At 44.5% G+C, this 26,577-nt stretch overlaps 1 long non-coding RNA gene across 1 annotated transcript in view; it reads right to left on the bottom strand.

The window, feature by feature from the left end:
• LOC138644982 (uncharacterized) overlaps nt 1-26,577 on the bottom strand; it is a 109,553-nt gene that overhangs the window by 13,233 nt on the left and 69,743 nt on the right. The window contains exon 2 of the long non-coding RNA XR_011314699.1: nt 8,891-8,950. This is a non-coding gene — a long non-coding RNA (uncharacterized lncRNA). The remainder of the gene's footprint in view (nt 1-8,890; nt 8,951-26,577) is intronic.

Raw genomic sequence — 26,577 nt, 5'->3', positions numbered from 1 at the left:
ACTGTACTGAACTGTTTGTGATGCGGTTTATGACGTTTAATAAACCGGAATAGACTGATTATGTGGAGAAACCATGCCTGAGTGCTTTAATCCCGTGCTAAGCGAGTGTCCCCCAACCCACTCAGGTAGCGCTATCACCACAAAATAAATATATATATATATATATATATATATATATATATATATATATTTATATTTATACATATATATATATATATATACATACATATATATACATATATATATATATTTTTTTTTTAATATACAGTATAATTCTTGTTTAACAGGAAGCTGCAGCATCAGAGGTGCTTCCAGAAGGAGACTTGTAATGACCAGAGGTCCGAATAAGATCCAGTGAGTCACAAACCAAGACCAAGGCAGAAATCTCCAACGGTATTTACTCAAAAGCAAAATAATAAAGGTAATATGGAGAATATTAAGGCAGATGCACCCCAAATATACACTAGCTCAGCAGCAGCTGAAATCACTGTGCCACTCCAAGGTCTCCTGAGAACTGTATACTACAACAGACTAGTAAGAAATTTACCTAACAGGGCAACTAAAAACAGGAAACAAGTGTAAATTGAATGTAGTGTTATCAAGGGAGCCCCTGGAACGGCACACTGAGTATAACTTACACAACTCTAATATAAGATACACCTCTAAAGTAACAATTAAACACTCAGAGCAGAGATACCCGGGTATCTATAACTATGGTACCGTATCTTGAGATGGATTTCCTCTCAGGCAGGAATCCACACAGGCTGCAGCCAGTCCATATCTTCAGCGCCAATAAGTTACAGCAAGCTCCTCTTGTCTTGTCGGCCGATGCCGAGCCCAAACGTCGGGGACTTAGTTAGTGGTCTCACGATGTTGTCTCTGCTTCTGTAGCTCCTAGGAATGCTTCCACGACAACCCGTCCGTCTCTGTATCAGCAGTCTGCCCAGACTTGTTTCTCCACTCAACGCACAGGGAATCACAGACTACCAAATACGTACTGGGTTTTTAGTAAAGTCTCAGTCTTTTCTTAGATAAAGGGTTAGCTCTTCTCCAGGAAACGTTAGCAACAAAAGTCTCTCAAAAGCTTCTTTTCCTCCAAACACACTCGCAGTAAATCCACACACAGTCTCTTGTTAAGATATCACAGCAGCTTCTGCCTTTTCTTGCCGCCTTTCTCTCTCAGCTCTCACTTCCTTGTTTCACTTTACACACAAGACACCAGACCCCACCCCCCAGCACACATTGTCTCCGGGAGTTTTGCAGGGTCTGTCCTCTGCTGCAGCAGGCAAAAACCACAGGGTCCTAGTGCCCTCTCAGTGGGACTACAGTTCACTCTCTTACAGACTGACGGGGTGGAGAAATACCCAGAGCGGGTTCGCATTTTGTAAGTTTCTTACAGGCATCACAGAACCACATCATACTATAGGGAAAAAAATGGAGACACAAAGCGCAAAATAGGGTCTTATCCTCTAGATAACCAAGAGAGCTTTCTTAGAATTGCTCACCTGATTTTGTTGAATGAAGAGCATGTAGCAATTTCGGCTCCTGCAGATCCACAAGCCGATCAACGGCCGTATGACAATATAAACAGTGCAGGAGGTGTGGGTTAAATCCGCGCTGCCTTAATGATGAAGTTCCAAGGATAATAAATTTAAAAGGTGGTTTATTCAACGCATTTCAAGGTCAGTGCGACCTCTTCTTCAGGAAATTCCACATACAACATACCACCGTATGTTGTATGTGGAATTTCCTGAAGAAGAGGTCGCACTGACCTTGAAACGCGTTGAATAAACCACCTTTTAAATTTATTATCCTTGGAACTTCATCATTAAGGCAGCGCGGATTTAACCCACACCTCCTGCACTGTTTATAGAACCACATCATAACAGACATCACTGTACACACAACACACAAGCCTACATCCAAGCACATAATGTTTTTTTTTTTTTTTTGTTTTTTTTTAGTCTTCCGATTCTTGGGCTCGACGTAGAGGTCCTCAAAGCGCCTCCGAGGGTCGTCAGCGTGAGCGTCGGGGGCGGTCACCATCGAGTAAGTACCTTTTTTATTTTGATTTTTTCTTTTGTGTATTTTTTCACTTCATGTTGATGATTTGAGTGTAATGTTTTTGTTTTTTGTCTTTTTTAACAGGCTTCACTTCAGGCTTCCGACTCTGATGGTGAGGAGGTCGGTCTAGATATCGACCACCTCATCGATCTAATCCGAGAGCGGGAGCCGCTGTGGAATATGGGGGACTGCCGCCATGCTGATCTTGGTGTGACCCGTCGGATCTGGGAGGAAGTATGCCACAAAGTTGTGGACCATTGGGAGGACCTTGAGGTTCGGGCCCAGAATCAAGCGCGTAAGTATTCACAGTTCAGTTATGTTGCTGGATGGAATGTGTTGTATACTAACCAGTTTGTGCTTTCACCTTACAGGGGAAAGAGTTATCAAGCGGTGGCGGTCACTCAGGGATCGCTTCAAGAAGGAGTTCAACAAGGAGATGCATGCCCCGAGTGGATCGGGGGGACGCAGGAGCAAGTACAAGTATGCTAGAGCCCTGTCATTCCTCCAGTCGACTATGGTTAGCAAAAGGTAAATATTCCCCACCCCCTTTACTAAGTAAAAATGTTTACATGTGTAACGTTTTTTTTTGTTTGTTTCAGCCAGGGCCAAGCAATAACAATATATTAATTACATTTTTTCTTTGTTCCAAAGCACCGTCTGCAGCACTCGGGAGCCTGCAGAGTTGAACCCTTCTGAAGCGATTTCACTGGAGTCTGCCGCCGGGGACCACTTCAACAGACCCGACACATGAGCACCTTCCCAGCCTTCCCTCACATCTGATGCCTCGGTCCCATCCACCAGCGCTAGAGCATCATGGCAGACTTCATTACATGAAGCTGCAGGTGATGAGGTAGCTTTTCCTTTACCTCACCCCTCTGACACTGCTGCCAATACTTTAAGTAAAATCCAACCAGGTACAATACTTTGGTTAAAACCCAACAAGGTCCAAGACTTTGTGTAAAACAAGGTCCAATACTTTGGGTAAAAATGGTCCAATACTTTGGGTAAAAAAAGGTCCAATACTTTGGGTAAAAATGGTCCAATACTTTGGGTAAAAAAGGTCCAAGACAAAGCTTTCAAGCTATCTAATCCTGCCAGTGTACTCTTCCTTGAGGTGAAATAAAGTACCGGTATTCTGCAAATTTGTCCCTCATTCTGGAAACTGACGCAGAACTTCTAAAAGTAATGTTATGATAATCATTCAAGGTGGTTTCAGCGAAGTTGTCATCCACAGCAATCTGTTCCTTGAATATTATGAAATTCTGTAGGACCACACAAGCTTTCACCACCTCATCCACAGTGTCAGTCTTCAGGTTTATAGCGGTCAACAGAACATGCCATTTGGATATTAGAATGCCAAAAGCGCACTCCACCATTCTTCGCGCTCGTGTTAGGCGGTAATTAAAAACTCTTTTAGTTGGCGTCAATCCACTACTTGAGTATGGCTTCAGCAGGTGTTGCGAGAGTTGTAACGCTTCATCTCCAACACATACAAACTGCATTGATGGCCCAGAGGTTTTCGGAAGCGGTCTTGGTAGTGTAAATTCGAAGTGTTTCCATATAAATGACGCCCCATTGCAGACACTTTAAAAACTTGAGAATCATTGGAGCGGCCATAGGCCCCAATATCGACCACTATAAACTTGTATTGTGCGTATGCAATGGCCATGAGCACAATGGAGAAATATTTCTTGTAGTTGAAATATTCAGAGCCAGATGCAGCAGGTTTCTCGATACGAATATGTTTCCCATCCACTGCATCCCATCTTGCTTGGGAAACAGACACATTTTTGGCAAGTTTTTAGCAATGTCCAGCCAACTCTGCGTTGTGGGATGTGGGATAAATTTTTCATGTAAACTGTTCCACAATGCACCGCAGGTGTGCTTAACAATCCCTGATATGGTGGAAATCCCGAGTCTGAATTGAAAATGGAGTGAGGAAAGGGATTCGCCAGTTGCAAGGAATCTGTGAAAAAAGGCAAGGCAATAATTACTACAAAATACCAGCAACAACATTACAGTTATAAGTCAGGTTTAACAGTAGGAGATACAATAAAAATGCCTTACCGAAGAGTCACCATTATTATTATTATTATTTATATAGCACCATTGATTCCATGGTGCTGTACATGAGAAGGGGTTACATACAAATTACAGATATCACTTACAGTAAGCAAGCTAACAATTACAGACTGATACAGATGGGTGACGACCCTGCCCTTGCGGGCTTACATTCTACAGGATGGTGGGGATGGAGACAATAGGTTGAGGGTTGTAGGAGCACCGGTGTTGGTGAGGCGGTAGCTTCAGTAGTGGTGAGGTGAGTGCAGGCTGTAGGCTTTCCTGAAGAGGTGGGTTTTCAGGTTCCGTCTGAAGGATCCAAATATGGTTGATAGTCGGATGTGTTGGAGCACCATCAAACGCTCCTCCTGAAATGGAGAAGCGGCAATACATGTCACTCCTTCGGATGAGGTGTCCAATCCGTTCTACCAAAAAGTCAAAGTTCTCCGCTTTCATACAAACGTAGCTGAAAAACTTCTCCGGGTTTCATCTTAACTCCATATATAATGTAGAATACACCCCACGTGTCATTCTCTGTGCTGTGATTGAGTGCATCTAAAAACGACGTCGGCGCAGATGCATGATGCGCTGTCTTTTTCACTCCTTCTCCAGAACAATTGCTTTCAAACGATTCACTTCAAAAGTGAAATCCACATAAATCTTCAGAATGTTTGTCATCACGCCTTCCATGTTTGCCACTTGCTCTACAACCTGTCAAAGATGGGCTGTAGGAACACTGTATATATAGGTTTTCAGTAGCCAATAACATTTGGGAGCTTCCCATGGGGGTTTATAAAAAACGTATCCGTCGTAAAACGGATAAAAAAACGGAAGAAATGGATGAAAAACCGATGCGATGGATCCGTTTTTTTTGCCGGATCCACTAGTTGGATCTGACAAAAAAACGGATCCGTCGCATAATTTTTTCACAATTCACGACGGATCCTTCAAGCCAACGGATTGTGACTGATGGCAAAAAACTGATGTGTCAAAGCAGCCTCACTTCCCCACCCTTAAAGGGACAACTGTCACCTGAATTTGGAGGGAACAATCTTCAGCCATAGATGCGGGGTTTTCAGGTGTTTGATCCACCCTTTCCTTACCCGCTGGCTGCAATATTGGATTGAAGTTCATTCTCTGTCCTCCATAGTACTTGTGCAGGCATGTACTATGGAGGACAGAGAATGAACTTCAATCCAATATTGCAGCCAGCGGGTAAGGAAAGGGTGGATCAAACACCTGAAAACCCCGCCTCTATGGCTGAAGATTGTTCCCTCCAAATTCAGGTGACAATGTCCCTTTAAAACACCACCAAAAAATGGCAGAGTGGGCGGGGACACAATTTGTCTGGATTCACATAGTGTTTATTCTACGGTTAGTGGCTCCTTCGAGGTTTATATCCAAACACCCACAAAACGAGATTCATGGTCCCCATAGAGTCCCTCCCAAAAAAAGCCCCCCCCCCACACAATATGATATACTCACAGAGAATTTTCCCTCACCATTTGTTCACACAATCAGATTGATGACTGAACACAGCTGGATGCCGGTACAGTGAGCCCTACCATGGTATGGTGTCCCCACAGTGACTGTATGATTGTCACGATGCCTCCGCTCAGTGAGTGATTGCTATGCTGTTTTATGGAAACTGTCTTGCTGAGTTGTCTGTCTCGATTGACAGCTTGGCTGTCCAATCCTGTGATGGGCTTGCTGAGCTGTCGGCAGGCCCGGATTGATAATCTGCCCAGGCGGGCAGATGCCCGCTGGGCCGGCGGCTCTGAGCTTCAAAATGGGCCACCGGCCCTTTAAATCTTCTGCACAGGCTCTGGTGTGAGTGTACTCTCTCAGTGGCGGCCCGTATCAGCTCGTGAGCGCGGCCCTCATCAGTGCAGACAAGCAGGAGAGCGCGCACCAGGGCCTATGCAGAAGTTTGAAAAGCCAGCCGCGGCGTGCACAGGACGCCTGACATGTACCGTACTGGATGGAGGCAGAGCCGCACTGCTGAGGAGTGACTGTGAGGTAAGTATGCAAAGCTTTTTTTTCTGTACAAAATGAATTAAATAGGTGAGGAGAGGAGGAGGAATTGCACATGATGACGGGGGAAGGAGTAAGGGGGACTGCACGTGATGATGTGAGGAGGGGGTTAAAGGGGGACTGCACATGATGATGTGAGGAGGGGTTTAAAGGGGGACTGCACATGATGATGGGGGATAAAGGGGGACTGCACATGATGATGTGGGGGGGGGTTAAAGGGAGACTGCACATGATATGGGGAGGGCGATTAAAGGGGGACTGCACATGATAATGTCAGGGGTTAAAGGGGAACTGCACATGACGATGTGGAGAGGGGGTTAAAGGGAGACTGCACATGATGTAGGGAGGGCAATTAAAGGGGGACTGCACATGATAATGTGGGGGTTAAAGGGGGACTGCACATGATGTGGAGAGGGGTGTTAAAGGGGGACTGAACATGATGTGTCGAGGGGTTAAAGGGGGACTACACATGATGTGGAGAGAGGGTTGAAGGGGGACTGCACATGATTATGTGGGGAGGGGGGTTAAAGGGGGATTGCACATGATGTGGGGGTTAAAAGGAACTGCAAAGGATGACGTGTGTAAAGGGGACTGCACATGATGATGTGGGGAGGGTGTTAAAAGGAACTGCAAAGGATGACATGGGGCAAAGGGGACTGCACCTGACAAAGTGGGGGGTAAAGGGTACTGCACATGATGAAGTAGGGGGATGGGGACTGCACATGATGAAGTGGGGAGAGGGAGCGGGAGACATACAAATGATGAATTGAGAGTGAGGGAAGAGGGACAGCAATTGATTTGAAGGCGGGGGTGGGGAGAGTAAATGATGATCTGGGAGAGAGCAAATAATAATGAATTTTGAAGGTGGGGGAATAAATGATGTATTGAATGTGGGGGTAGAGCTGTTGATAATGAATGAATAATGATAGTATTGTGTTCTTTTTTTTTAATTAATGATCAGTTTTGTAGTATTCAGTCACTATGTGGTGGTAATATGTGGTCTGGTCATGGTGTGGTGGTATTTGTTCCTTGTATGTGACATTATTTGGTCACTATGTGGTGGTAATGTGGTCTGACATGGTGTGATGGCATTTGTCCCTTGTATGTTGTATTAATGGTCATTTAAAAAATGTATGTGACTCATTCTCTTAAAGAAAAATATATTTGTATTTAATAGGTTAGAGTAGAATAAGGTCTGGCCAAAAGAGTCGTGTCGTGGTGGCAGCTTAAAAATTCTTTTGGCCATAACAAAAGCTGCTGGCTATGTATGTGATCTGGTGTTTGATAGGAACTGTTAATATCTGATTGATGAGAATGTGGTGGAGAAGTTAAATTTTTCCAAGAGTGAGCCGTGGGGCTGTGGAAGGTTCAAAGGGTGGAGGCGGAGCTGGAGTAGAGCCTGGGCGGAGTCTCAAGGGGGCCACTAAAATTTTGCCAGTATGGGGCCCCAAAATACCTAGTGGCAGCCCTGCTGCTCTGTACCACTTTTCCTGTCCTGTTAGAGAGGCAACATTGGTCTTTGGGAGGGTTAACTCTGGTTTATTATTTTCAGGAATACTGTGGGAAAATAAAAAATACTGTATTTTTCGGACTATAAGACGCACTTGTTTCCTCCCAAAATGTGGAGGAAAATGGGGGTGCGTCTTATAGTCTGGATGAAGCGGCTGTGGTGGGGAGGTGAGGGAACAGCATCGGCAGAGCAGTGGGTCACAGAAGCAGGAGCCGGAGGCTGCGGCTAACTCTTGTGCCCGCTGCTAAAGAGAAATGAGTTTTCACTGCATTCCACCCTCATGGGCGTGGAGGGCAATGAATATTAATTTCTTTTTAGCATCCTGGTATGATTGGCCCCCATCCCGGTCCTGGTATGCATGGCCCCATCCTTATCCTCATATCATTGGTCCCATCCTTTCCTTTTCCTGGTATGCATGGCACCATCAAAAAAGATTAAAAAATCCAAACCATTACACTTACCTTCCTGGCACTCACTCAGAGCAACTCTTCAGCCTGGGAAAATGCCAGGATTGCAGTGTGGGACTTGACTGTATGGCGGACAGGTACGATATATTGCTGCTCTTATATTTTGGAAATTTTTTACAGAAGAATGAGGGCTTTGCTTGGATTAAGAGTGCAATAAAGATATTAAACCAGTGTGTTCATTATTTCATTAAATACTTTATTCTTAATGTGTGTGTGTGTGTGTATTGTTAACCCTTTCATATTGGATTAATAATGGATAGATGTCTTATTGACACCTCTCCATTACTAAACAGGCTTAATGTCACCTTACAATAGCAAGGTGGCATTAACCCCTTATTACCCCATATGCTAATGCTACAGGGCAATGGGAAGAGAGGGGCTCAGTGCCGGAATAGGCGCATCTTATAGATGCGCCTTTTCTGGGGTGGCTAGGAGCAGACTGTTTTAGCCGGGGGCCAATAACCATGGTCCCTCTCTGGGCTATTAATATCTGCCCTCAGTCACTTGCTTTGCCCACACCAGTTTTTTCTGTGAATTAACCTTTAATTTAACACCTACAGCTCCAAAATTTTACACACACACACTACTAACATTATTAGGGAGGAATATCTAAAAATCTAACATATATGCAATGGTTTACTGTATGTAAACCATGTCTCATATCCTGTCATGTTCGGTAATGACTTAGCAAAAGCCGACAACTATCTGCTATTCTGCTATCTAACTCTCTATGAAATAATAGAATTTGTCTTACCGGTAATTCGGTTTCTAGGAACCTTCCACGACAGCCACTTCGAAGGTGGTCTTCCCCGCCCTAATAGGCGACAGGAAAACAAAGAGGTTAAATACCCCTCCCTTTCCTGCAACCACCAGTGTTTTCCTGGACACACTAGCATGTATAGTTACCACAAACAGTGCAGGAATCTATATATATGATTGTATAAGGGGTACTTCCGTCTGTCTGTCTTTCTGTCTGTCGGAAACTTCCGTCACGGAAATTCCGCGTCGCTGATTGGTCTCACCAGATGCCCGTCATGGCTGCCGCGACCAATCAGCAATGGCCACAGTCCGATTAGTCCCTCCCTACTCCTCTGCAGTCAGTGCCCGGCGCCCGCATACTCCCCTCCACTCACCGCTGACACAGGGTTAATGCCAGCGGTAACGGGCCGCGGGTACCGCACTCCGTAACTGCTGCTATTAACCCTGTGTGACAAAGTTTTTACTATTGATGCTGCCTATGCAGAATCAATAGTAAAAAGATCTAATGTTAAAAATAATTAAAAAAAACCTGCTATGCTCACCTTCCGTAGTCCGACGATGCGCTCGCGGCTGCTGCCAGCTTCCATTCCCAGAGATGCTTTGCGAAATTACCCAGAAGACTTAGCGGTCTCGCAAGACTGTGGAGTCATCTGGGTAATTTCGCAATGCATCCTGGCAACGGAAGATGGCGGCAGCCGCACGCATAGGGACAGTTTCGCTGGATCCTGACGGGTGAGTATATAACTATTTTTTATTTTAATTATCTTTTTTTAACACGGATATGTGCCCACACTGCTATATACTACGTGGGCAGTGTTATATAGCGCGTGGGCTGCGTTATATACAGCGTGGCTGCTATATTCTACCTGGCCAGTGTTATATACTACATGGGCAGTGTTATATACCACGTGGGCTGCGTTATATACTATGTGGCCAGTGTTATATACTATGTGTTTAGTGTTATATACCGCGTGGGCAGTGTTACATACCGCGTGGCTGCTATATACTACATGGCCAAACCTCCATGGAACGCCCCTAGTGTTGCTGCTTTGGCCCGGCGTGCGCTCCACCAAGGAACGCATCAGGGAAAGGATCGGAAGTGACGTGCGCCCCACCGGAAGTGACGCAAACCACAGCGTGGAACGCACCGAGATGACCCGGAAGTGGGGGCGTGTCACCACCCGCCAGCGCACGCTCTGGGAACGGCAGCCGGGGGAGGAGGAAACCGGGGAGCTGCAATTTCTCTCATACGTATAATATGGCCAAGAAAACAACGGGTGATGGGAGCTGCTCCATAGATTAACATTGGTCCGAGTGCTTTTTTTACAGCACTCATCCGTATTATGGTCTAGTGTGACTCCGGCCTTACAGAGCCATTACAGCCAGGCCTTTACTTGCTGACATATTCTCTTTAAACCCTTCATGACCGGAGGTATTTTTGGTTTTGCGTTTTCTGTTTTTCGCTCCCCTTCTTCCCAGAGCCATAACTTCCATCACTATGGCCATGTGAGAGCTTGTTTTTTGCAGGACGAGTTGTACCTTGGAATGACACCATTGGTTTTAACATATCGTGTCCTCAAAAATGGGAAAATTCAAAGTGCAGCGAAATTGCAACAAAAGTGCAATCCAGAGTTGGTTTTTGCTTTGATTTTTTGCTAGGTTCACTAAATGCTAAAACTGACCTGCCATTATGATTCTCCAGGTCATTACGAGTTCATAGACACCAAACATGTCTAGGCTCTTTTTTTTATCTAAGTGGTGAAAAAAATTGCAAACTTTCTAAAAAAAAAAAAAAATTGCGCCATTTTCCAATACCTGTAGCTTCTCCATTGTTCATGATCTCGAGTCGGGTGAGGACTTCTTTTTTTGTGCACCAAGATGACGTTTTTAATTATGCCATTTTGGTGCAGATACGTTCTATTGATTGCCCGTTATTGCATTTTAATGTAGTGTCGCGACGACCAAAGAAACGTAATTCTGGCGTTTTGACTTTTTTCTCACTACGCCGTTTAGCGATCAGGTTAATCCTTTTTTATTGATAGTTTCTGAGAGCGGTGATACCAAATATGTGTATGTTTGATTTTTTTTTTTATTGCTTTATTTTGAATGGGGGGTGATTTGAACAATTATATATTTTTTTATATTTTTCAAATCTTTTTTTTACCTTTGGCATGGTTCAATAGCCTCCATGGGAGACTAGAAGCGGTCATAACCTGATCGGCTCTGCTACATACAGTGAGGAGCCAACAATTTTAATATTTTTATTGTTTTATATATTTTATTCTAGTTATCTCTGGTGTCTCTGTGTGTTAATATACATACAGGCGATGATCAGATTGCCTGCATGTAGCAGAATACCTCACTTGCTATGAACGCTATCCAGCTATCATGCCAATCCATCGGTGAACTGCGATCACGTGGCAGGGGTCACTGATGGACGGATTTCCGGTGCGATTGCTGGCAATGCATGTTAAATGCCGCTGTCAGCGCTTGACAGAGGCATTTAACGTGTTAACAGCCACGGATGGATCGCGATTCCTCCCGATACATGTCAGCTGATCAGATCAGCTGTTATGTGCCGGAAAAGGTGCGGGCTCATTGCCGGAGCCCGCCATAGATCCATCATTGGTTGTTAAGGGGTTAAGGTGCATTCACCCTGGCTGACCACAGCCGTTAAAGGGGGTTTTCACCCCAAAGGAAACTTTCAGCAAGCAGTGCAGTGTGTGGAATAACTGACAGTGTGAGTATATACAATGTTAGGATTCGGCTCTGCTTGTCGGTTGGAGCGGTTGACACATGACTGCAGGAATATGATTTGTGCTACATTGTGGTCATGTACTGACAACATTGTCATCTACTTTACTCAACAGAGCATTGAGAGAAGATGATGAGTCTAATCAGCACGAAACTGCAACTGTGGAAATCACATACCTACAGTTACGTGACAATGCGGTGGAAAGCCGTTACCGGCTGCAGTCGGCCAGTGTACATGCACCTTTCTCCTGTCCAAGGTAATTGTTGGTCAGAATCTAGTACAGATAACGGCCCGTAGTCAGTAGTGTGTACCGGTAATGATACGGCGTGGGTATGTGCGCCAAAAATGTGACTTCTTGGCAGGAAATACGCATTGATATTGCTGCGGTTTTTATGAGATTTTTTCCCATTCTTTATGATAAGTTAAAAACGCTGCGAAAATGCTGAAAAAATAGACGCTGCGGACAAGAAACTGCTTCAAATCTACAAGGAAAAAATAATCTGCCTTTCCATGAGATTTCAGACATCTCCCTGACTTTTCTGGTACTATCACACATAGAGTTTTTGGGATCATGGAGCTCTTTATTAGAAATATGTCCGTCCCTCCAGTTCAAAGAAATTAACATTTTCATGGTGGGAAATTTATTTTCTACATTATTGCAATTCAGTTTTGTCTGTCAATGATAAGTGCAGTTTGCAGCAATTTTTATTTTAAAAATGTGACATATTCCCAAATCAGCCATAATGCACAAGTGCACGAAAATATTTCACATTCACCACGGAGCAGGTGGGCCGGTGTGTTCTCAAATGCCAGGGCTGTTAGGGTATGTGTCCACGTTCAGGATTGCATCAGGATTTGGTCAGGATTTTCCATCAGTTTTTGTAAGCCAAAACCAGGAGTGGGTGATAAATACAGAAGTGGTGCACATGTTTCTATTATACTTTTCCGCTAATTGTTCCACTCCTGGTTATGGCTTACAAATACTGATGAAAAATCCTGACCAAATCCTGATGCAATCCTGAACGTGGACACATACCCTTACAGTTCCAGTCTGGCCTTGTTAGACTCCCATATAAGCAGGAGGTGGTCCGCCATTCCTCCTGAATCAGCAGATTTGGAACATTTTTATACTTTTTTTTCTTTGTTCCTTCCCTGTGGCAATAAATCAGTATGTCCACTCTACAGAGAGAATGAGCCATAGACTAGTAAATTCTGCGTGTTTTACAAATGTGATGTCCATATCACTCGACTTTTAGCTAAGGGGACATACTTAGCGCAGTATCGTGCTGTCTGGTAGCTCTAATCTGTTATTAACATAGCCCACACAAACGTTACTTGGATGAAGTTTAGTAGGATCAGCCTGTAATTCGTCTAGAGGATTACCTACTTGGACTTATTAATAACTGCTAACACTGTAGATTTAATACCGTCTCTTCTCATATTCACATAATCCCGCTACTCACGTGAAGGTCCAGTTGATTCGGTGGGCGGCTGTATTTGGCCGCACAGATAGCAGTAAACATGGTAGACAGTCAGTTAATCTGTCCCTAATCATCTTCTTACTTTTAGGTGCACAGCAAATCTCCTGTATCTATGGCGGCTTTCCCACTATGCTGGGAATAGATTCTTCTTATTAAGATTCGACTAAAGCCGCTGTCTGTACATTGCCAAGATGAATAATAAACTTTGGACTAATAATGTTTCATACTTAAAGGGACTCTGTCACCTGAATTTGGCGGGACTGGCTTTCGGTCATATGGGCGGAGTTTTCGGGTGTTTGATTCACCCTTTCCTTACCCGCTGGCTGCAATATTGGATTGAAGTTCATTCGCTGTCCTCCATAGTACACGCCTGCGCAAAGCAATCTTGCCTTGTGCAGGCGTGTACTATAGAGGACAGAGAATGAACTTCAATCCAATATTGCAGCCAGCATGCAGCCAGCGGGTAAGGAAAGGGTGAATCAAACACCCGAAAACTCCGCCCATATGACCCAAAACCAGTCCCGCCAAATTCAGGTGACAGGTTCCCTTTAAAGAGGACAAGTCTCCAAATCCAAAATTGCCAATTCTTGCTCTTATTTTATTCCCACTGCTCCGGAGTATTCTCTTTTGGGCTTTTTAACCCCTTAGTGACAGAGCCAATTTGGTACTTAACGACCGGGCCAATTTTTACAATTCTGACCACTGTCCCTTTATGTGGTTATAACTCTGGAACGCTTCAACGGTTCCCACTGATTCTGTTTTTTTCGTGACATATTGTATTTCATGTAAGTAGTAAAATTTCTTCAATATGACTTGCGTTTATTTATGAAAAAAATGGAAATATGGTGAAAATTTAGCAGTTTTCAAACTGTGAATTTTTATGCCATTAACTGAGAGAGATATGTCACACAAAATACTTAATAAATAACTTTTCCCACATGTCTACTTTACATCAGCACAATTTTGTAAACCTTTTTTTTTTTTGTTAGGAAGTTATACGGGTTAAAAGTTGACCAGCAATTTCTCATTTTTCCAACAAAATTTACAAAACCATTATTTTTAGGGACCACTTCACATTTGATGTGAGTTTGGGGGGTCAATATAACAGAAAATACCAAAAAGTGACACCATTCTAAAAACTGTACCCCTCAAGGTGCGCAAAACCACAGTAAATACGTTTATTGACCCTTCACAAGAACTAAAGCAATGTGTAAGGAAAAAATTACCATTTTACTTTAAAAAAAAAAAAAAATTACCTTGGAACCATTTTTTTTTTACTTTCACATGGGTGTCAGGAGAAAATGGGCCACAAAATTTGTTGTGCAATTTCTCCTGAGTACGCTGTTACTTCATATGTGGGGGAAAGTCACTGTTTGGGAGTATGGTAGGTGTCAGAGAGGGAGATATGAGTGACACTCACCGATACTAATTCCTGGAAAGACAGGATCCAGAGAGAACCGCAGACTCCCAGAAATGCAGAGCAAGCAAGACTGGCTTCAGGCCTGACAGGACCTGAATCACCTGACTGCAGGTGTGCGTGGTCTAAGCTCCAGGGAACTAGAAACTGAAGGAGAACTCCTAGAAGGGCAACTAACGAACAAAGCTACCAAGGGGCACAGACAGAGACAAACAGATCAGGCAGGGGTCTGAGCACAGGATAGCATTACAGTACCAAGGGACTAGACAGCAAGGATAGTAGGGGCCAAGTAGAGGTCAATACCAAACGGACAGAGAAGGTACAAATAGGGAATCCAATAAACAATATCCAGAGAGCAGACCGAGTCAAAAAGCCAAGAGATCAAGCAAACCAGCACACAGCACAAAACACACTGAGGGGTCAATACACTTAGCCAAGGGCGGAAGTATCACTGACAAAAGAGCCTCTCAGAAGGAGGCTATAAAAAGTCCACCCAGGACCAGTGTGAGGCTACAGGAGTTAACCCTAAAAGAACCGAACCAGACAAACCATGACAGAAGGCCTCAGAAGGGAGGGAGCACTGTTTGACTTTTTGAAAGAAAAATTGGCTTGAATCAGGCCGGCCTCACACTCAGCGTATAAAAATGCGGTCCGTAATTTACGGCCGTAATACGCAGAAAAGTCCCCAATATAGTGGTCCGTATCTCCTCCGTAGGCAGGGTGTGTCAGCTTATTTTGCGCATGGCATCCTCCGTATGTAATCCGTATGGCATCCTTACTGCGAGATTTTCTCGCAGGCTTGCAAAACCGACATATGGACAGTAAGACACATATATATATTAATATTTCATCCAGCGCGAGATAGCTTTAAAGCTGGTAATTCAATTGCCGGCTTTTGCTATCTCCTTCCCAAACCCGACATGATATGAGACATGGTTTACATACAGTAAACCATCTCATATCCCCATTTTTTTGCATATTCCACACTACTAATGTTAGTCGTGTGTATGTGCAAAATTTGGGCGCTCTAGCTATTAAATTAAAGGGTTAAATGGCGGAAAAAAATGGTGTGGGCTACCGCGCAATTTTCTCCGCCAGAGTAAGGGTTAATGTCACCTTGCTATTGTAAGGTGACATTAAGCCAGATTAATAATGGAGAGGCGTCAATTATGACACCTATCCATTATTAATCCAATAGCATGCAATGGTTAAAAACACACACATTATTACAAAGTCTTTTAATGAAATAAAGACACAGGTTGTTGTAATATTTTATTAGACTCTTAATCCACCTGAAGACCCTCGCTCTGTAACAAAGGAAAAATAATAATGCGTGTTTTATGGACGTATTTTATGCGCTCATACGTCCGTAAAACTCGCTAGTGTGAAGGCGGCCTCAATGGTGGGCTCCATGTTGCGTTTGGAGACCCCCTGATGTACCTAAACAGCGGAAATCCTCCAATTCTATCTCCAAGCCTAACCCCATCACACCCCTAATTCCAACCCTAACCATAATCCTAACCACAATCCTTACCCCAAAACACCCCATCGCTACTCCCAACCATAACCATAACCCTAACCTCAAACCTAACCCCAACACACCTCTAACCCTAATCCCAACCCTAACCATAACCCTAACCACAAACCTAACCCTAACACACCCCTAACCCTAATCCCAACCCTAACCGTAATCCCAACCATAACTATAACCCTAATCATAACCCTAATCCTAGCCCTAACCATACTCACTTTAGCCCAACCCTAACCCTAACTTTAGACAACTCATTTTAGCCCAACTCACTTTAGCCCAACTCACTTTAGCCCAACTTACTTTAGCCCAACTCTAACCCTAATAGAAAAATGGAAATAAATACATTTTTTTAAATGTTATTATTTTTAGCTAACTAAGGGGGTGTGTTATGAAAGGCAATTCAGAATCACAATGGACATGGAGGTCAGAGCACATACAGTGAACTGACAATAACCCAAAATAATAGAACGAGCTCTGAGACGTGGGAACTCTGCAGACCGCAATCCCTAAGCCTATCAAACCACACTAAAGGTAGCCGTGGAGCGCTCCTGACCAGAACCTAGGCGCCTCGTCACAGCCTGAGAAACTAGCTAATCCTGAAGATAGAAAAATAAGCCTACCTTGCCTCAGAGAAATTCCCCAAAGGAAAAGGCAGCCCCCCACATATAATGACTGTGAGTAAGATGAAAACACAAACATAGAGATGAAACAGATTTAGCAAAGTGAGGCCCGACTAGCTGAACAGAACGAGGACAGGGAAGATAACTTTGCGGTCAGCACAAAAACCTATAAAAAACCACACAGAGGGGACAAAAAGACCCTCCGCACCGACTAACGGTACGGAGGTGGTCCCTCTGCGTCTCAGAGCTTCCAGCAGGCGAGAAAAACCAATAAAGCAAGCTGGACAGAAAAATAGCAACAAAATAGCATAAGCAAAACTTAGCTTTGCAGAGCAGCAGGCCACAGGAATGATCCAGGGAAAAAAACAAGTCCCACACTGAAACATTGACAGGAAGCATAGATCAAAGCATCAGGTGGAGTTAAGTAGAGAAGAAGCTAACGAGCTCACCAGATCACCTGAGGGAGGAAACTCAGAAGCTGCAGTACCACTTTCCTCCACAAACGGAAGATCCCAGAGAGAATCAGCCGAAGTACCACTTGTGACCACAGGAGTGAACTCTGCCACAGAATTCACAACAGGGGTGATAAAGGGGGGTTTTGATTTACTATTTTTTTTTTAATTTTGATCACTGTGATTCTATCACAGTGATCAAAATGAACCAATAGGAAAAATTTCCTATTGTTACCGGGTGCCGGCCGGCAGATCTCGGTGGGCGCACTGCACATGTGCCCACCATTTTCTTCCATAACAAGACGCCGGCAGCCTAGGGGACATCATGGGGAGATGCAGGAACTCCGGAAGTACAGTGGAGGGATCGTGGGACCCTATTTCTCTCTCCTCTGATGTACGATCACATCAGAGGACAGAGAAATTAAATTGAAAATCAGACTTTTTTTTGCGGCTGCCGTTATACCATTAATAACGGCGATCGCAACACTGGGGTCTGTAAAAACTGACCCGAATTATGTTTACTGGGGTCTGAGCTACCCCCAGTAGCCGAGATCCAGGAGAAATTCTGACTCTGGGGGGCGCTATACACTTATTCCACAGTGCCATTAACAAGCGGCGCTGTGGTTTAAGTTCCCTTATCTGCCACCGTTAAAGGGCATATTGACGGTCGTTAAGGGGTTAATCCACCACATGGTTCCAGAGATATGACCATTTTTGTAGTCTTTTCTAAGGGGGCATGTCTTCCAGGGTAATGATACAATTCTACACCACTAGAAAGTCTTGTGAGCCATGCCGTCTTGGTAGAGACAATAAAAATTAGCCCTAAGTAAAAAGGTACATGGAACCGTATGGTGGATTTAAAAAGCCTGACCTGTTCAAAACATTTGTGTGTCAAATAAGGTTCTAAACCAAACCACGTTTAGTTGGAGCATGTCTTTTTCACAGCAGTACCTCTCATCTTTATCTATCTTAAAAGGTTGATAGGAAACCTTTATCATGAGAAATGTCTAGGTAGCCTGAGAGCCATGGTGCTAGTCTATATGGCTAATGTTCTATCAATATAAGGTTCACATCACATGCCTTAGCTTTAGACCAACTCATCTAATGAGATAAATGAGAGAGCCGCAGCGCGCTATCCTCCGGATGTATCTGAGTTGTCTGAAAGCAGGGAGTAGGAAACCGCAGGAAACACATGACATAAGAATGTTACGCATTCCACAGGGGCGCTGTGCCAGTTCTGACACCACTGGAATGGCACTGGCACCAAAGGTGTGTATAAATGTTATTTTTTTACAAGGAGGAAACATGAGGATTGAGAAGGGCTTGTCCATGTAGTGTGTTGTGGATTCTGTTTTTGGGCTCCCTCTGGTGGTTACAGATGGTACTGGGTGACTTGTGTTCTCTGGTGTCCACCTGTTCTATCAGGATATGGGAGTTTCCTATTTAACCTGGCTTTCTTGTCATTTCCTCGCCGGCGATCAATGTAATCAGTGTGTCTTGTTACCTCTGCTTTCCGCTTCAGTAATCTTCAGGACAAGCTAAGTTTTTGATTTTCCTGTTCCACGTTTTGCTTTATTTTTGTTTTAGTCCAGCTTGCAGTTATGTGATTCCTTGTTGCTGGTTGCTCTAGTGGGCTGATATTACTCCTCATGTTCCATGAGTTGGCACATGAGTTCAGGTAATTTCAGGATGTTTTTTTGTAGGGTTTTTCGCTGACCGCGCAGTTCACTTTTGTATCCTCTGCTATCTAGTTTTAGCGGGCCTCATTTTGCTGAATCTGTTTTCATTACTACGTATGTGCTTTCCTCTCATTTCACCGTCATTACATGTGGGGGGCTGCTATTTCTGTGGGGTGTTTCTCTGGAGGCAAGAGAGGTCTTTGTTTCTTCTAATAGGGGAAGCTAGTCCTTCGGCTGGCGCGAGACATCTAGAATCATCGTAGGCACGTTCCCCGGCTACTGCTAGTGTTGTGAATTAGGTTCAGGATCGCGGTCAGCTCAGTTTCCATCACCCTAGAGCTTGTTCTGTTTTTTGTGTGCTTGTCCTTTTGTGATCCCTTGCCATTGGGATCACGACAGTATCGCCGGCCCGAAAAGTGGTAATCATATTGGCTGAAGTAGGAGGAAAAGTAGTCTTAGGAAGTTTTTTTTTTTTTTTTCCTTCCCTCAGAGTTTGCTGCGTCTTACCTCCTCTTAATCCTTGAATGGCTTTGACCTCAGCTGTTTATCATGGACGTCCAGAGTTTGGCTTCCAGCCTGAATAATCTTGCTGCTAAGGTTCAAAATATACAAGATTTTGTTGTACATGCTCCTATGTCTGAACCTAGAATTCCTATCCCAGAGTTTTTTTCTGGAGATAGATCTAGTTTTCTGAATTTTAGGAACAATTGCAAGTTGTTTCTTTCTTTGAAATCTCGCTCCTCTGGAGACCCTGCTCAGCAAGTCAAGATTGTAATATCTTTCCTGCGGGGTGACCCTCAGAATTGGGCATTTGCATTGGCACCAGGGGATCCTGCGTTGCTCAATGTGGATGCGTTTTTTCTGGCATTGGGTTTGCTCTATGAGGAACCTAACCTAGAGATTCATGCTGAAAAAGCTTTATTGGCTCTCTCTCAGGGGCAAGATGAAGCAGAAATATATTGTCAGAAATTTCGGAAATGGTCGGTGCTTACTCAGTGGAATGAGTGCGCCCTGGCTGCAAGATTCAGAGATGGCCTTTCTGAGGCCATTAAAGATGTTATGGTGGGGTTCCCTGCGCCTACAGGTCTGAATGAGTCTATGACTATGGCTATTCAGATTGATCGGCGTTTACGGGAGCGCAAACCTGTGCACCATTTGGCGGTGTCTTCTGAACAGGCACCTGAGACAATGCAATGTGATAGAATTCAGTCCAGAAGTGAACGGCAAAACTATAGGCGGAAAAATGGGTTGTGTTTTTATTGTGGTGATTCAGCTCATGTTATATCAGCATGCTCTAAACGCACAAAAAAGGTTGATCAGTCTGTTGCCATTAGTACTTTACAGTCTAAGTTCATTCTGTCTGTGACTCTGATTTGTTCATTATCAGCCATTTCCGTCGATGCCTATGTGGATTCAGGCGCTGCCCTGAGTCTTATGGATTGGTCATTTGCCAACCGCTGTGGGTTTAGTCTGGAGCCTCTGGAAGTCCCTATTCCTTTGAAAGGAATTGACTCTACACCTTTGGCTATGAATAAACCTCAGTACTGGACACACGTGACCATGCGTATGACTCCCGTTCATCAGGAGGTGATTCGCTTCCTGGTACTGTATAATTTACATGATGTCTTAGTGCTTGGTCTGCCATGGTTACAAACTCATAACCCAGTCTTGGACTGGAAAACGATGTCTCTGTTAAGCTGGGGATGTCAGGGGGTTCATGATGATGCACCTCCGATTTCTATCGCTTCATCTACTCCTTCTGAGGTTCCTGTATTTTTGTCTGATTATCGGGATGTTTTTGAGGAGCCTAAGCTCAATTCGCTTCCTCCTCACAGGGATTGCGATTGTGCTATAGATTTGATTCCTGGCAGTAAATTTCCTAAAGGTCGTTTGTTCAATCTGTCAGTGCCAGAGCATACTGCTATGCGGGATTATGTTAAGGAATCCTTGGAAAAGGGACATATCCGTCCATCTTCGTCTCCTTTGGGAGCAGGTTTTTTTTTCGTGGCCAAAAAAGATGGTTCCTTGAGGCCTTGTATAGATTACCGTCTTTTGAATAAGATTACGGTCAAATATCAGTATCCTTTGCCATTGTTGACTGATTTGTTCGCTCGCATTAAGGGGGCTAAATGGTTCACTAAGATTGATCTTCGGGGTGCGTATAATCTTGTGCGGATTAAGCAGGGTGATGAGTGGAAAACCGCATTTAATACGCCTGAGGGCCATTTTGAGTATTTGGTGATGCCTTTTGGACTTTCTAATGCTCCTTCTGTCTTCCAGTCCTTTATGCACGATATTTTCCGTGAATATCTGGATAAATTTATGATTGTGTATTTGGATGATGTTTTGTTTTTTTCTGATGACTGGGAGTCCCATGTTCAGCAGGTCAGGAAGGTGTTTCAGGTCCTGCGGGCCAATTCTTTGTTTGTAAAAGGTTCAAAGTGTCTCTTTGGAGTCCAGAAGATTTCTTTTTTGGGGTATATTTTTTCCCCTTCTACTATTGAGATGGATCCCGTCAAGGTTCAAGCTATTTGTGACTGGACGCAGCCTACATCTCTTAAGAGTCTACAGAAGTTCTTGGGCTTTGCTAATTTCTATCGTCGTTTCATAACTAATTTTTCTAGTGTTGTTAAGCCTTTGACGGATCTGACTAAGAAGGGTGCTGATGTTGCTGATTGGTCTCCTGCGGCTGTGGAGGCCTTTCAGGAACTTAAGCGCCGGTTTTCTTCTGCTCCTGTGTTGCGTCAGCCAGATGTTTCGCTTCCTTTTCAGGTTGAGGTTGATGCTTCTGAGATTGGAGCGGGGGCGGTTTTGTCACAGAGAAGCTCCGATTGCTCGGTGATGAAGCCATGTGCGTTCTTTTCTAGAAAGTTTTCGCCCACTGAGCGGAATTATGATGTTGGTAGTCGGGAGCTTTTGGCCATGAAGTGGGCATTTGAGGAGTGGCGTCATTGGCTTGAGGGTGCTAGACATCGTGTGGTGGTCTTGACTGATCACAAAAATCTGATTTACCTTGAGTCTGCCAAGCGTCTGAATCCTAGACAGGCTCGTTGGTCACTGTTTTTCTCCCGTTTCGATTTTGTGGTTTCATACCTGCCAGGTTCAAAGAATGTGAAGGCGGATGCTCTTTCTAGGAGTTTTGTGCCTGATTACCCTGGAAATTCTGAGCCCACTGGTATCCTTAGGGATGGGGTGATTTTGTTGGCTGTCTTCCCAGACTTGCGACGTGCTTTGCAGGAGTTTCAGGCGGATAAACCTGATCGTTGTCCGCCTGAAAGACTGTTTGTTCAGGATAATTGGACCAGTAGAGTCATCTCCGAGGTCCATTCTTCTGCGTTGGCAGGTCATCCTGGAATATTTGGTACTAGAGACTTGGTGGCCAGGTCTTTTTGGTGGCCTTCCTTGTCGAGGGATGTGCGTTCTTTTGTGCAGTCTTGTGAAGTTTGCACTCGGGCTAAGCCTTGCTGTTCTCGGGCCAGTGGATTGTTGTCACCTTTGCCTATCCCGAAGAGGCCTTGGACGCACATTTCCATGGACTTTATTTCGGATCTCCCTGTCTCTCAAAAAATGTCCGTCATCTGGGTTGTGTGTGTGACCGCTTTTCTAAGATGGTTCATCTGGTACCCTTGCCTAAGTTACCTTCCTCCTCTGAGTTGGTCCCTCTGTTTTTTCAGAACGTGGTTCGTTTGCATGGGATTCCGGAGAACATTGTTTCTGACAGGGGATCCCAGTTTGTGTCTAGATTTTGGCGGACGTTCTGTGCTAAGATGGGCATAGATTTGTCCTTTTCGTCTGCATTCCATCCTCAGACGAATGGCCAGACGGAACGAACTAATCAGACCTTGGAAACTTATTTAAGGTGTTTTGTTTCTGCTGATCAAGATGACTGGGTTACCTTTTTGCCGCTTGCCGAATTTGCCCTTAATAATCGGGCTAGTTCTGCTAGCTTGGTTTCTCCTTTCTTTTGTAATTCGGGGTTTCATCCTCGTTTTTCCTCTGGTCAGGTGGAGCCTTCTGATTGTCCTGGAGTGGACATGGTGGTGGATAGGTTGCATCAGATTTGGAGTCATGTGGTGGACAATTTGAAGTTGTCCCAGGAGAGGGCTCAGCAGTTTGCTAATCGCCGTCGCCGCGTGGGTCCTCGACTTCGTGTTGGGGACTTGGTGTGGTTGTCTTCTCGTTTTGTTCCTATGAAGGTCTCTTCTCCTAAGTTCAAGCCTCGGTTCATCGGTCCCTATAGGATCTTGGAAATTCTTAACCCTGTGTTGTTTCGTTTGGATCTCCCGGCATCGTTTGCTATTCATAATGTGTTCCATCGGTCGTTGTTGCGGAAGTATGAGGTACCTGTTGTTCCTTCGCTTGAGCCTCCTGCTCCGGTGCTGGTGGAGGGTGAGTTGGAGTATGTTGTGGAGAAGATCTTGGATTCTCGTGTTTCCAGACGGAAACTTCAGTATTTGGTCAAGTGGAAGGGTTATGGTCAGGAGGATAATTCTTGGGTGGTTGCCTCTGATGTTCATGCTGCTGATTTGGTCCGTGCATTTCATAGGGCTCATCCTGGTCGCCCTGGTGGTTCTCGTGAGGGTTCGGTGACCCCTCCTCAAGGGGGGGGTACTGTTGTGGATTCTGTTTTTGGGCTCCCTCTGGTGGTTACAGATGGTACTGGGTGACTTGTGTTCTCTGCGGTCTCTGGTGTCCACCTGTTCTATCAGGATATGGGAGTTTCCTATTTAACCTGGCTTTCTTGTCATTTCCTCGCCGGCGATCAATGTAATCAGTGTGTCTTGTTACCTCTGCTTTCCGCTTCAGTAATCTTCAGGACAAGCTAAGTTTTTGATTTTCCTGTTCCACGTTTTGCTTTATTTTTGTTTTAGTCCAGCTTGCAGTTATGTGATTCCTTGTTGCTGGTTGCTCTAGTGCAGTGTTCCCCAACTCCAGTCCTCAAGGCCCACCAACAGATCATGTTTTCAGGTTTTCCTTTGTTTTGCACAGGTAATGCAATTATCACCTGTGCAATACTAAGGAAATCCTGAAAACATGACCTGTTGGTGGGCCTTGAGGACTGGAGTTGGGGACCCCTGCTCTAGTGGGCTGATATTACTCCTCATGTTCCATGAGTTGGCACATGAGTTCAGGTAATTTCAGGATGTTTTTTTGTAGGGTTTTTCGCTGACCGCGCAGTTCACTTTTGTATCCTCTGCTATCTAGTTTTAGCGGGCCTCATTTTGCTGAATCTGTTTTCATTACTACGTATGTGCTTTCCTCTCATTTCACCGTCATTACATGTGGGGGGCTGCTATTTCTGTGGGGTGTTTCTCTGGAGGCAAGAGAGGTCTTTGTTTCTTCTAATAGGGGAAGCTAGTCCTTCGGCTGGCGCGAGACGTCTAGAATCATCGTAGGCACGTTCCCCGGCTACTGCTAGTGTTGTGAATTAGGTTCAGGATCGCGGTCAGCTCAGTTTCCATCACCCTAGAGCTTGTTCTGTATTTTGTGTGCTTGTCCTTTTGTGATCCCCTGCCATTGGGATCACGACAGTAGTGGATATTCTACCACATTTGCTGGTTTTCTCTGTTCTAAGAATTTCTTCTCATTTGATTTTTTTTCCTACGGGGCCCATAACTTACTGCCCTGTTATGATCTCTATTGACTCAGGCAGTTGACTCATGTCAACAGAGCAGCTTTCGGTCTGCTCTGTCAACAGGACATTGCTGCCAACATCATGCTGATTGACAGCAAGCTACCTTTAGTTAGGACTATATGTGCAGTAAAATATATTTTATTTAATAATACATATTAAAATATAAAGTGCATAAATAGTCCCAAAGGCTGCAATGCAAAGTACAAAGAACACGCCTCCTGATGAAGTGACCACACAAAACGTGCATTGGGGCAGCTGGAGCTCTTGTGTTATAACCTGTATACCCATGTAAGTTCTTGTCTTTACTCTTTATACATACCAAACAATGCACGCTTTAAAGCAGCATTTTATACCTCATGCACTCTAGCAATTAGGGACTTAGGTCCATTATTTATTTGTATACATGTAAGGGGGTTGCCTTCTCTGCTCCTTGCCTGGAACCACTTAGCTGTGCAGCAGGTTTCCCTGGGGGCAGACTTAGAGACCGGGACAGGAAGGAAGCAGGGCTGAGGGAGAAAAAGGGTGTGTGTTCCAGGGCTAGAGCAGCATGGCTAGAGCAGCATGTACTGAAGAGAGAGCAGCGTGTGCAGCAGAGAGAGCAGCGAGCGCAGCAGGGAGAGCAGCGGATATAGTGGCCAGAACAGCACGCAGCTGCGCTTCGGGGAAGAGAGAGAGACTGCATCTTGTGAGTATGTGAAAACGGACTCTGCTGTGAGTGGAGAGGTGCGACCGGATGCCCATGCAGAGACAGTGACCCATGCAGAGACTAAACGTGCAGAGACAGTGACCCGTGCAGAGACAGCAGCCCCTAGTACCCACGGTATTAGTGCAGAGCCCATGATTCCTGTTGAAAGACCCAATAATAGACTGAGCATCGTTCTCCCGGAATAGGCTGCACTGTTGAAGCAAAAGACTCAGAGCACAGGGGACCCCGTTTGCCTAGCATCCCCTCTGCCCACCACAGTAACCCCTTAAACCCCAGGTTTCAGGTTCCTAGAGACTACACAGCCCATGGATAACATAGGGACGACAAGTGCCGCTGTTTCTCGGCACCTACTTTGGAGGAGACGACCCTACAAGCAAGTCCTCATCAGACTGATAAGTGTTTTCCCAAGAAATTCCGTTTACTACTGTTATACTGTTTGACTGTCTGGGAACTTATACTGCTTCCCATATATTTGCAAAGTTATTTTATCAGTTTATATTCTACTCTTTTCTCCCTGCGAGGAGAATATTGCTTCTGTTAATAAACCCCACTCAACAGTTGGTCTGTCTGTTCCGTGGTGACATACTCTACCCTGCACTCTATTACATACATACTTACAATTGGTTTTACTAAGGGTTTATAATGTGCTGTGTCTCCTGTTCTTTGTACTTGGCATTGCAGCCTTTGGCACAATTTATGCAGTTTATGTTTTAACATGTAATATTAAATAAAATATATTTTTTACTGCACAAATACTCCTGTCTCCAGGGTTGATATTTAATCCAGTCTTGAGTTGTGCACACTTGCTGTTTTTTCATATTTCTGGGTGTTTGTTGTTACCTACGTTTAGCTAGGGGCCAACTGTCAATCAGCCTGACTTTAGCAGTTCAGCTAGATTCACACATACCTTTATGAGCTCTATTTTTTGTTCCATCAGGAACAAAAAACCTGAATTCATGCAGGAAAAAGATCTGTCACATGAAGAACACAGATGGCGACCAACATAACCCATTAACTATGTTGGGGTGCGTGAACTTGCTTTAGATTCACAATGTTGCTGTGACATTTTTAAGTTAAAATGATGAAAAATGTATCACACTAAAGAAGGCCATACACATCAGATAGGTGATTTGGCCAACAATATGTTTCTTTACTGCTCCGTGCAGAGGGATGCTCGGATTGGCTGGACTTGTGTCACGGGGAGCCTAGGTAGACTAAAGCTAATAACCCGGGCCCCTGCAATTTCCCTAAGACTAGGGAAACCCTGTCTGTCCCTCTCCCAGAGATCACACTGATGGTGTGCTTGTCTGGGCCACCAGGCCTGACCCTAACTCCTGATTCAGTACTAAACTGAAACCTCCACCCTCCACCCAGTGATAATCTAAACACCAACCTTTACAGAAAGC

Source organism: Ranitomeya imitator, chromosome 7, assembly GCF_032444005.1.
Source record: "Ranitomeya imitator isolate aRanImi1 chromosome 7, aRanImi1.pri, whole genome shotgun sequence".
NCBI lineage: Eukaryota > Metazoa > Chordata > Amphibia > Anura > Dendrobatidae > Ranitomeya > Ranitomeya imitator.
This window is presented reverse-complemented; position numbering and strand designations above follow the sequence as displayed.